This window comes from Oncorhynchus nerka, linkage group LG27 (genome assembly GCF_034236695.1).
Source record: "Oncorhynchus nerka isolate Pitt River linkage group LG27, Oner_Uvic_2.0, whole genome shotgun sequence".
Taxonomy (NCBI): Eukaryota; Metazoa; Chordata; class Actinopteri; order Salmoniformes; family Salmonidae; genus Oncorhynchus; species Oncorhynchus nerka.
Window position 1 is genome coordinate 100,397,267 of NC_088422.1, and position 12,500 is coordinate 100,409,766.

The window sequence follows — 12,500 nt, forward strand, 5'->3', positions numbered from 1 at the left end:
TGACCCAACGCTCTAACCACTAGACTACCTGCTGGTTACTGACCCAACGCTCTAACCACTAGACTACCTGCTGGTTACTGACCCAACGCTCTAACCACTAGGCTACCTGCTGGTTACTGACCCAACGCTCTAACCACTAGGCTACCTGCTGGTTACTGACCCAACGCTCTCACCACTAGGCTACCTGCTGGTTACTGACCCAACGCTCTAACCACTAGGCTACCTGCTGGTTACTGACCCAACGCTCTAACCACTAGGCTACCTGCTGGTTACTGACCCAACGCTCTAACCACTAGGCTACCTGCTGGTTACTAGTCCAACCTCTAACCACTAGACTACCTGCTGGTTACTGACCCGACGCTCTAACCACTAGGCTACCTGCTGGTTACAGACCCAACGCTCTAACCACTAGACTACCTGCTGGTTACTGACCCGACGCTCTAACCACTAGGCTACCTGCTGGTTACTAGTCCAAAACTCTAACCACTAGGCTACCTGCTGGTTACTGACCCAACGCTCTAACCACTAGGCTACCTGCTGGTTACTGACCCAACGCTCTAACCACTAGGCTACCTGCTGGTTACTGACCCAACACTCTAACCACTAGGCTACCTGCTGGTTACTGACCCAACGCTCTAACCACTAGGCTACCTGCTGGTTACATACCCAACACTCTAACCACTAGACTACCTGCTGGTTACTAGTCCAACGCTCTAACCACTAGGCTACCTGCTGGTTACTGACCCAACGCTCTAACCACTAGGCTACCTGCTGGTTACTGACCCAACACTCTAACCACTAGGCCACCTGCTGGTTACTGACCCAACACTCTAACCACTAGGCTACCTGCTGGTTACTAGTCCAACACTCTAACCACTAGTCTACCTGCTGGTTACTAGTCCAGCACTCTAACCACTAGGCTACCTGCTGGTTACTGACCCAACGCTCTAACCACTAGGCTACCTGCTGGTTACTGACCCAACACTCTAACCACTAGGCTACCTGCTGGTTACTGACCCAACGCTCTAACCACTAGGCTACCTGCTGGTTCCTGACCCAACGCTCTAACCACTAGGCTACCTGCTGGTTACTGACCCAACACTCTAACCACTAGGCTACCTGCTGGTTACTGACCCAACGCTCTCACCACTAGGCTACCTGCTGGTTACTGACCCGACGCTCTAACCACTAGGCTACCTGCTGGTTACTGACCCAACACTCTCACCACTAGGCTACCTGCTGGTTACTGACCCAACGCTCTAACCACTAGGCTACCTGCTGGTTACAGACCCGACGCTCTAACCACTAGGCTACCTGCTGGTTACTAGTCCAACCTCTAACCACTAGACTACATGCTGGTTACTGACCCGACGCTCTAACCACTAGGCTACCTGCTGGTTACAGACCCAACGCTCTAACCACTAGACTACCTGCTGGTTACTGACCCGACGCTCTAACCACTAGGCTACCTGCTGGTTACAGACCCAACGCTCTAACCACTAGACTACCTGCTGGTTACTGACCCGACGCTCTAACCACTAGGCTACCTGCTGGTTACTGACCGAACGCTCTCACCACTAGGCTACCTGCTGGTTAATGACCCGACGCTCTAACCACGACTACCTGCTGGTTACTGACCCGACACTCTAACCACTAAGCTACCTGCTGGTTACTGACCCAACACTCCACCACTAGACTACCTGCTGGTTACTGACCCAACGCTCTAACCACTAGACTACCTGCTGGTTACTGACCCAACGCTCTCACCACTAGACTACCTGCTGGTTACTGACCCAACGCTCTCACCACTAGGCTACCTGCTGGTTAATGACCCGACACTCTAACCACTAGACTACCTGCTGGTTACTAGTCCAACACTCTAACCACTAGACTACCTGCTGGTTACTAGTCCAACACTCTAACCACTAGGCTAATTGCTGGTTACTAGTCCAACACTCTAACCACTAGGCTACCTGCTGGTTGCTGACCCAACGCTCTAACCACTAGGCTACCTGCTGGTTGCTGACCCAACACTCTAACGACTAGGCTACCTGCTGGTTGCTGACCCAACGCTCTAACCACTAGACTACCTGCTGGTTGCTGACCCAACGCTCTAACCACTAGACTACCTGCTGGTTACTGACCCAACGCTCTCACCACTAGACTACCTGCTGGTTACTGACCCAACGCTCTAACCACTAGACTACCTGCTGGTTACTGACCCAACGCTCTAACCACTAGACTACCTGCTGGTTACTGACCCAACGCTCTAACCACTAGACTACCTGCTGGTTACTGACCCAACGCTCTAACCACTAGACTACCTGCTGGTTACTGACCCAACGCTCTAACCACTAGACTACCTGCTGGTTACTGACCCAACGCTCTAACCACTAGACTACCTGCTGGTTACTGACCCAACGCTCTCACCACTAGACTACCTGCCCCCTCAACCCCATAGTCATGCCACTGAGATATGGGTATATGAGTGTTTATCTGGTGGGTGGGCGGAGTTGGGTGGGCGGAGTTGGGTGGGCGGAGTCTGAGACCATTCCAATTGTTCTAAAGTAACATCGCTATCCATCCTGGATACCATGGCGATGCTGTCTTTGCATTGTTTATTACAGGTGTGGTATGAGGCTTAATACTAGCATTATAACAGTCTTACGATGGTGTTATTACAGCCCTGTGAAGACACCTTTTAATCGGAAGTTATTTAGCTGACAGCATTATGAAGAACAGAAGCTAATCAATGAATGCATTCATACAGTGTGTATGATACTGAAGCTTTAGCCTGTAACCTCGTATACAAATCCATTCAAATGTTGTTTTATTTTATTTTTTTGAAGTTTGTTGTAATGTTGTTTTTGTTTTTGCCATTTTAACTGAAGCCAATACTTTGACTGTGTCTGCCTGTAACAGCAGTCTGTTTGTCGGCTCATTGACAGTGCCTACTGTTTAACATATCCACGTTTTATGTGGAAAGCTTTCCAATAAAATTTTAAAAAATGACACCTCTTTGTAAAGCAATGCCTTGTTCTCATCAGTATCAGCAATAACACCATTTTGTCAGCTAAAAACTCCTTGCAGAAACAACAACTTAGGCGGTCGATTATACACATGCACACAAAGAAATAACTAGGTCTAGATATCAACACATCAGCTTTCCCAGCTAAATAATCCATCTAGCAAAACTTGGCAGAACGTATTTTACATTTAAATGACTTTCAGTCAGTCAGACAAAGTGGCAGAGGAAAATGAGGAGAATTCTAAAGTGCCTTTTCCTCTCAGTTCTGTGGCTAGTTTCCTCAGTTATGTGGCTAGTTTCCTCTCAGTTCTGTGGCTAGTTTCCTCTCAGTTCTGTGGCTAGTTTCCTCTCAGTTCTGTGGCTAGTTTCCTCTCAGTTCTGTGGCTAGTTTCCTCTCAATTCTGTGGCTAGTTTCCTCTCAGTTCTGTGGCTAGTTTCCTCTCAGTTCTGTGGCTAGTAGTTCAGAGAGCAATTTAAACACTCAGGCAGAGAGAGAGAGAGAGAGAGAGGTGGCAACAAGGACCGATGAAACCATGAGAAACTCTGGGAACAGAGATCCAACTGCAGTTGGTGACATGATTTACTGAGAGAGAAGAGAGAGAGAGAAGAGAGAGAGAGGAGAGAGAGAAGAGAGACAGACGAGAGAGAGGGAGAAGAGAGAGAGAGAAAAGAGAGCGAGAGAGAGAATTGAATTGAGAGAGATGGCGAATGTGACCATTTTGATGACATACATAATGGCAGAAAGAGACGTGATGACACACTAGAGGCTCTCTCTGCTCCACCAGCCACCTAGCCATGCTGAGTGGTTCGGAGACTCTCTCTGCTCCACCGGCCACCTAGCCATGCTGAGTGGTTCGGAGGCTCTCTCTGCTCCTCCAGCCACCTAGCCATGCTGAGTGGTTTGGAGACTCTCTCTGCTCCACCTAGCCATGCTGAGTGGTTTGGAGGCTCTCTCTGCTCCACCTAGCCATGCTGAGTGGTTCGGAGACTCTCTCTGCTCCACCAGCCACCTAGCCATGCTGAGTGGTTTGGAGACTCTCTCTGCTCCACCAGCCACCTAGCCATGCTGAGTGGTTTGGAGACTCTCTCTGCTCCACCTAGCCATGCTGAGTGGTTCGGAGACTCTTTCTGCTCCACCTAGCCATGCTGAGTGGTTTGGAGACTCTCTCTGCTCCACCTAGCCATGCTGAGTGGTTTGGAGACTCTCTCTGCTCCACCTAGCCATGCTGAGTGGTTTGGAGACTCTCTCTTCTCCACCTAGCCATGCTGAGTGGTTCGGAGACTCTCTCTGCTCCACCTAGCCATGCTGAGTGGTTCGGAGACTCTCTCTGCTCCACCTAGCCATGCTGAGTGGTTTGGAGGCTCTCTCTGCTCCACCTAACCATGCTGAGTGGTTCGGAGACTCTCTCTGCTCCACCTAGCCATGCTGAGTGGTTCGGAGACTCTCTCTGCTCCACCTAGCCATGCTGAGTGGTTCGGAGACTCTCTCTGCTCCACCTAGCCATGCTGAGTGGTTCGGAGACTCTCTCTGCTCCACCTAGCCATGCTGAGTGGTTCGGAGACTCTCTCTGCTCCACCTAGCCACCTAGCCATGCTGAGTGGTTTGGAGGCTCTCTCTGCTCCACCTAGCCATGCTGAGTGGTTTGGAGACTCTCTCTGCTCCACCTAGCCACCTAGCCATGCTGAGTGGTTTGGAGACTCTCTCTGCTCCACCTAGCCATGCTGAGTGGTTTGCAGGCTCTCTCTGCTCCACCTAGCCATGCTGAGTGGTTTGGAGACTCTCTCTGCTCCACCTAGCCATGCTGAGTGGTTTGGAGACTCTCTCTGCTCCACCTAGCCACCTAGCCATGCTGAGTGGTTTGGAGACTCTCTCTGTTCCACCTAGCCATGCTGAGTGGTTTGCAGGCTCTCTCTGCTCCACCTAGCCATGCTGAGTGGTTTGGAGGCTCTCTCTGCTCCACCAGCCACATAGCCATGCTGAGTGGTTTGGAGACTCTCTCTGCTCCCCCAGCCACCTAGCCATGCTGAGTGGTTTGGAGGCTCTCTCTGCTCCACCTAGCCATGCTGAGTGGTTTGGAGACTCTCTCTGCTCCACCTAGCCACCTAGCCATGCTGAGTGGTTTGGAGACTCTCTGCTCCACCTAGCCATGCTGAGTGGTTTGGAGACTCTCTCTGCTCCACCTAGCCACCTAGCCATGCTGAGTGGTTTGGAGACTCTCTCTGCTCCACCTAGCCATGCTGAGTGGTTTGCAGGCTCTCTCTGCTCCACCTAGCCATGCTGAGTGGTTTGGAGACTCTCTCTGCTCCACCTAGCCATGCTGAGTGGTTTGGAGACTCTCTCTGCTCCACCTAGCCACCTAGCCATGCTGAGTGGTTTGCAGGCTCTCTCTGCTCCACCTAGCCATGCTGAGTGGTTTGGAGGCTCTCTCTGCTCCACCTAACCATGCTGAGTGGTTTGGAGACTCTCTCTGCTCCACCTAGCCATGCTGAGTGGTTCGGAGACTCTCTCTGCTCCACCTAGCCATGCTGAGTGGTTCGGAGACTCTCTCTGCTCCACCTAGCCATGCTGAGTGGTTCGGAGACTCTCTCTGCTCCACCTAGCCATGCTGAGTGGTTTGGAGGCTCTCTCTGCTCCACCAGCCACATAGCCATGCTGAGTGGTTTGGAGACTCTCTCTGCTCCCCCAGCCACCTAGCCATGCTGAGTGGTTTGGAGGCTCTCTCTGCTCCACCTAGCCATGCTGAGTGGTTTGGAGACTCTCTCTGCTCCACCTAGCCACCTAGCCATGCTGAGTGGTTTGGAGACTCTCTCTGCTCCACCTAGCCATGCTGAGTGGTTTGGAGACTCTCTCTGCTCCACCTAGCCACCTAGCCATGCTGAGTGGTTTGGAGACTCTCTCTGCTCCACCTAGCCATGCTGAGTGGTTTGCAGGCTCTCTCTGCTCCACCTAGCCATGCTGAGTGGTTTGGAGACTCTCTGCTCCACCTAGCCATGCTGAGTGGTTTGGAGACTCTCTCTGCTCCACCTGAGCCATGCTGAGTGGTTTGCAGGCACCTAGCCATGCTGAGTGGTTTGGAGGCCTCTCTGCTCCACCAGCCACATAGCCATGCTGAGTGGTTTGGAGACTCTCTCTGCTCCCCCAGCCACCTAGCCATGCTGAGTGGTTTGGAGGCTCTCTCTGCTCCACCTAGCCATGCTGAGTGGTTTGGAGACTCTCTCTGCTCCACCTAGCCACCTAGCCATGCTGAGTGGTTTGGAGACTCTCTCTGCTCCACCTAGCCATGCTGAGTGGTTTGCAGGCTCTCTCTGCTCCACCTAGCCATGCTGAGTGGTTTGGAGACTCTCTCTGCTCCACCTGTCATCCTTCTGATCCAGATGAAGAGGGGTGTTGACCACTGGTCTGTCATCCTTCTGATGAAGAGGGGTGTTGACCACTGGTCTGTCATCCTTCAGATGAAGAGGGGTGTTGACCAGTGGTCTGTCATCCTTCTGATTCAGATGAAGAGGGGTGTTGACCACTGGTCTGTCATCCTTCAGATGAAGAGGGGTGTTGACCACTGGTCTGTACCTTCTGATCCAGATGAAGAGCGGTGTTGACCACTGGTCTGTCTTCCTTCTGACCCAGATGAAGAGGGGTGTTGACCACTGGTCTGTCATCCTTCAGATGAAGAGAGGTGTTGACCACTGGTCTGTACCTTCTGATCCAGATGAAGAGCGGTGTTGACCACTGGTCTGTACCTTCTGATCCAGATGAAGAGCGGTGTTGACCACTGGTCTGTCTTCCTTCTGACCCAGATGAAGAGGGGTGTTGACCACTGGTCTGTCTTCCTTCTGATTCAGATGAAGAGGGGTGTTGACCACTGGTCTGTTATCCTTCTGATCCAGAGGGGTGTTGACCACTGGTCTGTCATCCTTCTGATCCAGATGAAGAGGGGTGTTGACCACTGGTCTGTACCTTCTGACCCAGATGAAGAGGGGTGTTGACCACTGGTCTGTCATCCTTCTGATGAAGAGGGGTGTTGACCACTGGTCTGTCATCCTTCTGATGAAGAGGGGTGTTGACCACTGGTCTGTCTTCCTTCTGATTCAGATGTGGGGTTTTTACAGTTTCACTTTCCTACTCATATAAAGTCTCAACTGTTGCTTGTATGAACAAGGCACCATTTTGTAATTCAAATCTATAATTCAATGCTTGAAAGAAAGAAGGAATATATTTTTTGCCCTGATAAAGTATTTCAGTACCTCCAACAACAGACAAACAAATCAAGTTGAAGTGGGAAGTTTCCATACACTTACAGTCATTAACTCGTTTTTCAACCACTCCACAAATATCTTGTTAACAAACTATAGTTTTGGCAAGTCGGTTAGGACATCTACTTTGTATGATATAAAGTAATTTATGTTTCCAATCATTGTTAACAGATAAATTCACTTATAATTCACTGTATCACAAATCCAGTGGGTCAGAAGTTTACATACACTCAGTTGACTGTGCCTTTAAACAGCTTGGAAAATTACAGAAAATGATGTCATGGCTTTAGAAGCTTCTGATAGGCTAATTGACATCATTTGAGTCAATTGGAGGTGTACCTGTGGATGTATTTCAAGGCCTACCTTCAAACTCAGTGCTTCTTTGCTTGACATCATGGGAAAATCTAAAGAAATCAGCCAAGACCTCAGAAAACAAATTGTAGACCTCCACAAGTCTGGTTCATCCTTGGGAGCAATTTCCAAACGCCTGAAGGTACCACGTTCATCTGTACAAACAATAATACGCAAGTATAAACACCATGGGACCACGCAGCCGTCATACCGCTCAGGAAGGAGACACGTTCTGTCTCCTGGAGATGAACGTACTTTGGTGCAAAAAGTGCAAATCAATCTCAGAACAACAGCAAAGGACCTTGTGAAGATGCTGGAGGAAACAGGTACAAAGTGATCTATATCCACAGTAAAACGAGTCCATAACCTGAAAGGCCGCTCAGCAAGGAAGAAGCTACTGCTCCAAAACCACCATAAAAAAAGCCAGACTACGGTTTACAACTGCACATGGGGACAAATATCTTACATTTTGGAGAAATGTCCTCTGGTCTGATGAAACAAAAATAGAACTGTTTAGCCATAATAACCATCGTTATGCTTGGAAGAAAAAGGGGGAGGCTTGCAAGCCGAAGAACACCATCCCAACCGTGGAGCACGGGGGTGACAGCATCATGTTGTGGAGGTGCTTTGCTGCAGGAGGGACTGGTGCACTTCACAAAATAGATGGCATCATGAGGTAGGAAAATTAAGTGGATATATTGAAGCAACATCTCAAGACATCAGTAAGGAAGTTAAAGCTTGGTCGCAAATGGGTCTTCCAAATGGACAATGACCCCAAGCATACTTCCAAAGTTGTGTCAAAATGGCTTTAGGACAACAAAGTCAAGGTATTGGAGTGACCATCACAAAGCCCTGACCTCAATCCCATAGAAAATTTGTGGGCAGAACTGAAAAGAGTGTGTGAGCAAGGATGCCTACAAACCTGACTCTGTTACACCAGCTCTGTCAAGAGAAATGAGCCAAAATTAACCCCAATTTATTGTGGGAAGCTTGTGGAAGGCTACCCAAAATGTTTGACCCAAGTGAAACAATTTAAAGGCAATGCTACCAAAACTAATTGAGTGTATGTAAACTTCAAACCCACTGGGAATGTGATTAAAGAAATTAAAGCTGAAATAAATCATTTTCTCTGCTATTTTTCTGACATTTCAAATTCTTAAAATGAAGTGGTGATCCTAACTGACCTAAAACAGGGAATTTTTTACAAGGATTAAATGTCAGGAATTGCAAAAAGCTGAGTTTAAATATATTTGGCTAAGGTGTATGTTAACTTCCGACTTCAACTGTATATGCTACTCTATCATATTGGTAGTAGTTTACTGGGTCAGTTATTACATTATTCTATCATATTGGTAGTAGCTTACGTCAGGATGCCACTGGGTCAGTTATTACATTATTCTATTGTATTGGTAGTAGTTTACTGGGTCAGTTATTACATTATTCTATCATATTGGTAGCAGTTTACTGGGTCAGTTATTACATTATTCTATCATATTGGTAGCAGTTTACTGGGTCAGTTATTACATTATTCTATTGTATTGGTAGTAGTTTACTGGGTCAGTTATTACATTATTCTATCATATTGGTAGCAGTTTACTGGGTCAGTTATTACATTCTATTATTACATTATTCTATCATATTTACTGGGTCAGTTATTACATCGTTTACTGGGTCAGTTATTACATTATTCTATTGTATTGGTAGTAGTTTACTGGGTCAGTTATTACATTATTCTATCATATTGGTAGTAGTTTACTGGGTCAGTTATTACATTATTCTATTGTATTGGTAGTAGTTTACTGGGTCAGTTATTACATTATTCTATTGGTAGTAGTTTACTGGGTCAGTTATTACATCGTATTGGTAGTAGTTTACTGGGTCAGTTATTACATTATTCTATTGTATTGGTAGTAGTTTACTGGGTCAGTTATTACATCATATTGGTAGTAGTTTACTGGGTCAGTTACAACATTATTCTATCATATTGGTAGAGGTTTACTGGGTCAGTTATTACATCGTATTGGTAGTAGTTTACTGGGTCAGTTATTACATCAGATTGGTAGTAGTTTACTGGGTCAGTTACAACATTATTCTATCATATTGGTAGAGGTTTACTGGGTCAGTTATTACATCGTTATTTTACTGGGTCAGTTATTACATTATTCTATTGTATTGGTAGTAGTTTACTTGGTCAGTTATTACATTATTCTATCATATTGGTAGCAGTTTACTGGGTCAGTTATTACATTCTATTGTATTGATAGTAGTTTACTGGGTCGGTTATTACATCGTATCGGTAGTAGTTTACTGGGTCAGTATTGGTAGTAGTTTACTGGGTCAGTTATTACCTTCTATTGTATTGGTAGTAGTTTACTGGGTCAGTTATTACATTATTCTATTGTATTGGTAGTAGTTTACTGGGTCAGTTATTACATTATTCTATCATATTGGTCCTAGTTTACTGGGTCAGTTATTACATTCAATTGTATTGGTAGTAGTTTACTGGATCAGTTATTACATTATTCTATTGTATTGGTAGTAGTTTACTGGGTCAGTTATTACATTCTATTGTATTGGTAGTAGTTTACTGGGTCAGTTATTACATCGTATTGGTAGTAGTTTACTGGGTCAGTTATTACATCATATTGGTAGTAGTTTACTGGGTCAGTTACAACATTATTCTATCATATTGGTAGTAGTTTACTGGGTCAGTTATTACATTATTCTATCATATTGGTAACAGTTTACCGGGTCCGTTATTACCTTCTATTGTATTGGTAGTAGTTTACTGGGTCAGTTACAACATTATTCTATCATATTGGTAGTAGTTTACTGGGTCAGTTATTACATTATTCTATCATATTGGTAGCAGTTTACTGGGTCAGTTATTACATTATTCTATCATATTGGTAGTAGTTTACTGGGTCAGTTATTACATTCTATTGTATTGGTAGTAGTTTACCTGGTCAGGATGATCCTCCTTACACTGGGTCAGTTATTACACATCTCCTAGTGGTTCTATATTCAGCTCCATGTCTCTTATCAGCCTCTGTGTCATTTCACCACCCTACAGGAGATGATGGTGGGCCCACCAATGCAGAAATACAATTATAACTCACAAAATGGACACACAATCTCTATTGATTAGAACAGATTGAGGTCTTCTGTTGGCGTGGGTTTCAGTGAGCAGGGCAACATCAGTACCTTCATTATGTGTGACAATCAATACTGTTAGCAGCCTATAAGGTAATGGCTGTGGGCTACAACATAGATTAAACTCATTCTAATGGCTGTGTGCTACAACACAGATTAAACCTCATTCTAATGGCTGTGGACTACAACACAGATTAAACCTCATTCTAATGGCCGTGGACTACAACACAGATTAAACCTCATTCTAGCCCACAGCCATTAGTTTAATCTGTGTTGTAGTCCACAGCCATTAGAATGAGGTTTAATCTGTGTTGTAGTTCACATGACATTAGAATGAGTTGAATCTGTGTTGTAGTCCACAGCCATTAGAATGAGTTGAATCTGTGTTGTAGCCCACAGCCATTAGAATGAGTTTAATCTGTGTTGTAGTCCACAGCCATTAGAATGAGGTTTAATCTGTGTTGTAGTCCACAACTCATTCTAATGACTGTGGACTACAACACAGATCAACCTCATTCTAATGGCTGTGGGCTACAACACAGATTCAACTAATGGCTGTGGGCTACAACACAGATTCAACTAATGGCTGTGGGCTACAACACAGATTAAACTCATTCTAATGGCTGTGGACTACAACACAGATTAAACTTAATCTAATGGCTGTGTGCTACAACACAGATTAAACTCATTCTAATGGCTGTGGACTACAACACAGATTAAACTCATTCTAATGGCTGTGGACTACAACACAGATTAAACTCATTCTAATGGCTGTGGACTACAACACAGATTCAACTAATGGCTGTGGACTACAACACAGATTAAACCTCATTCTAACGGCTGTGGACTACAACACAGATTCAACTCATTCTAATGGCTGTGGACTACAACACAGATTCAACTAATGGCTGTGGACTACAACACAGATTAAACCTCATTCTAACGGCTGTGGACTACAACACAGATTAAACTCATTCTAATGGCTGTGGACTACAACACAGATTAAACTCATTCTAATGGCTGTGTGCTACAACACAGATTAAACCTCATTCTAATGGCTGTGGACTACAACACAGATTCAACTAATGGCTGTGGACTACAACACAGATTCAACTAATGGCTGTGGACTACAACACAGATTCAACTAATGGCTGTGGACTACAACACAGATTAAACTCATTCTAATGGCTGTGGGCTACAACACAGATTAAACTTATTCTAATGACTGTGGGCTACAACACAGATTCAACTCATTCTAATGGCTGTGGACTACAACACAGATTAAACCTCATTCTAATGGCTGTGGACTACAACATAGTTTAAACTCATTCTAATGGCTGTGGACTACAACACAGATTCAACTAATGGCTGTGGACTACAACACAGATTCAACTAATGGCTGTGGACTACAACACAGATTAAACTCATTCTAATGGCTGTGGACTACACCACAGATTCAACTAATGGCTGTGGACTACAACACAGATTAAACTCATTCTAACGGCTGTGGACTACAACACAGATTAAACTCATTCTAATGGCTGTGGACTACAACACAGATTCAACTAATGGCTGTGGACTACAACACAGATTAAACTCATTCTAATGGCTGTGGACTACAACACAGATTCAACTAATGGCTGTGGACTACACCACAGATTCAACTAATGGCTGTGGACTACAACACAGATTAAACTCATTCTAATGGCTGTGGACT

General features: G+C 45.7%; 1 protein-coding gene and 1 pseudogene across 1 annotated transcript in view; one reads left to right on the plus strand and one right to left on the minus strand.

Annotated features, from left to right (window-relative positions):
* Positions 1-3,012, plus strand: part of drd4b (dopamine receptor D4b) — a 26,839-nt gene extending 23,827 nt beyond the window's left edge. Inside the window, exon 4 of the mRNA XM_065012468.1 lies at positions 1-3,012. This exon is cut by the window's left edge and continues 742 nt beyond it. The gene's annotated coding sequence lies outside the window, so the exon portion shown is untranslated.
* LOC135565428 (junctophilin-3-like) overlaps positions 1-12,500 on the minus strand; it is a 225,378-nt pseudogene that overhangs the window by 107,263 nt on the left and 105,615 nt on the right.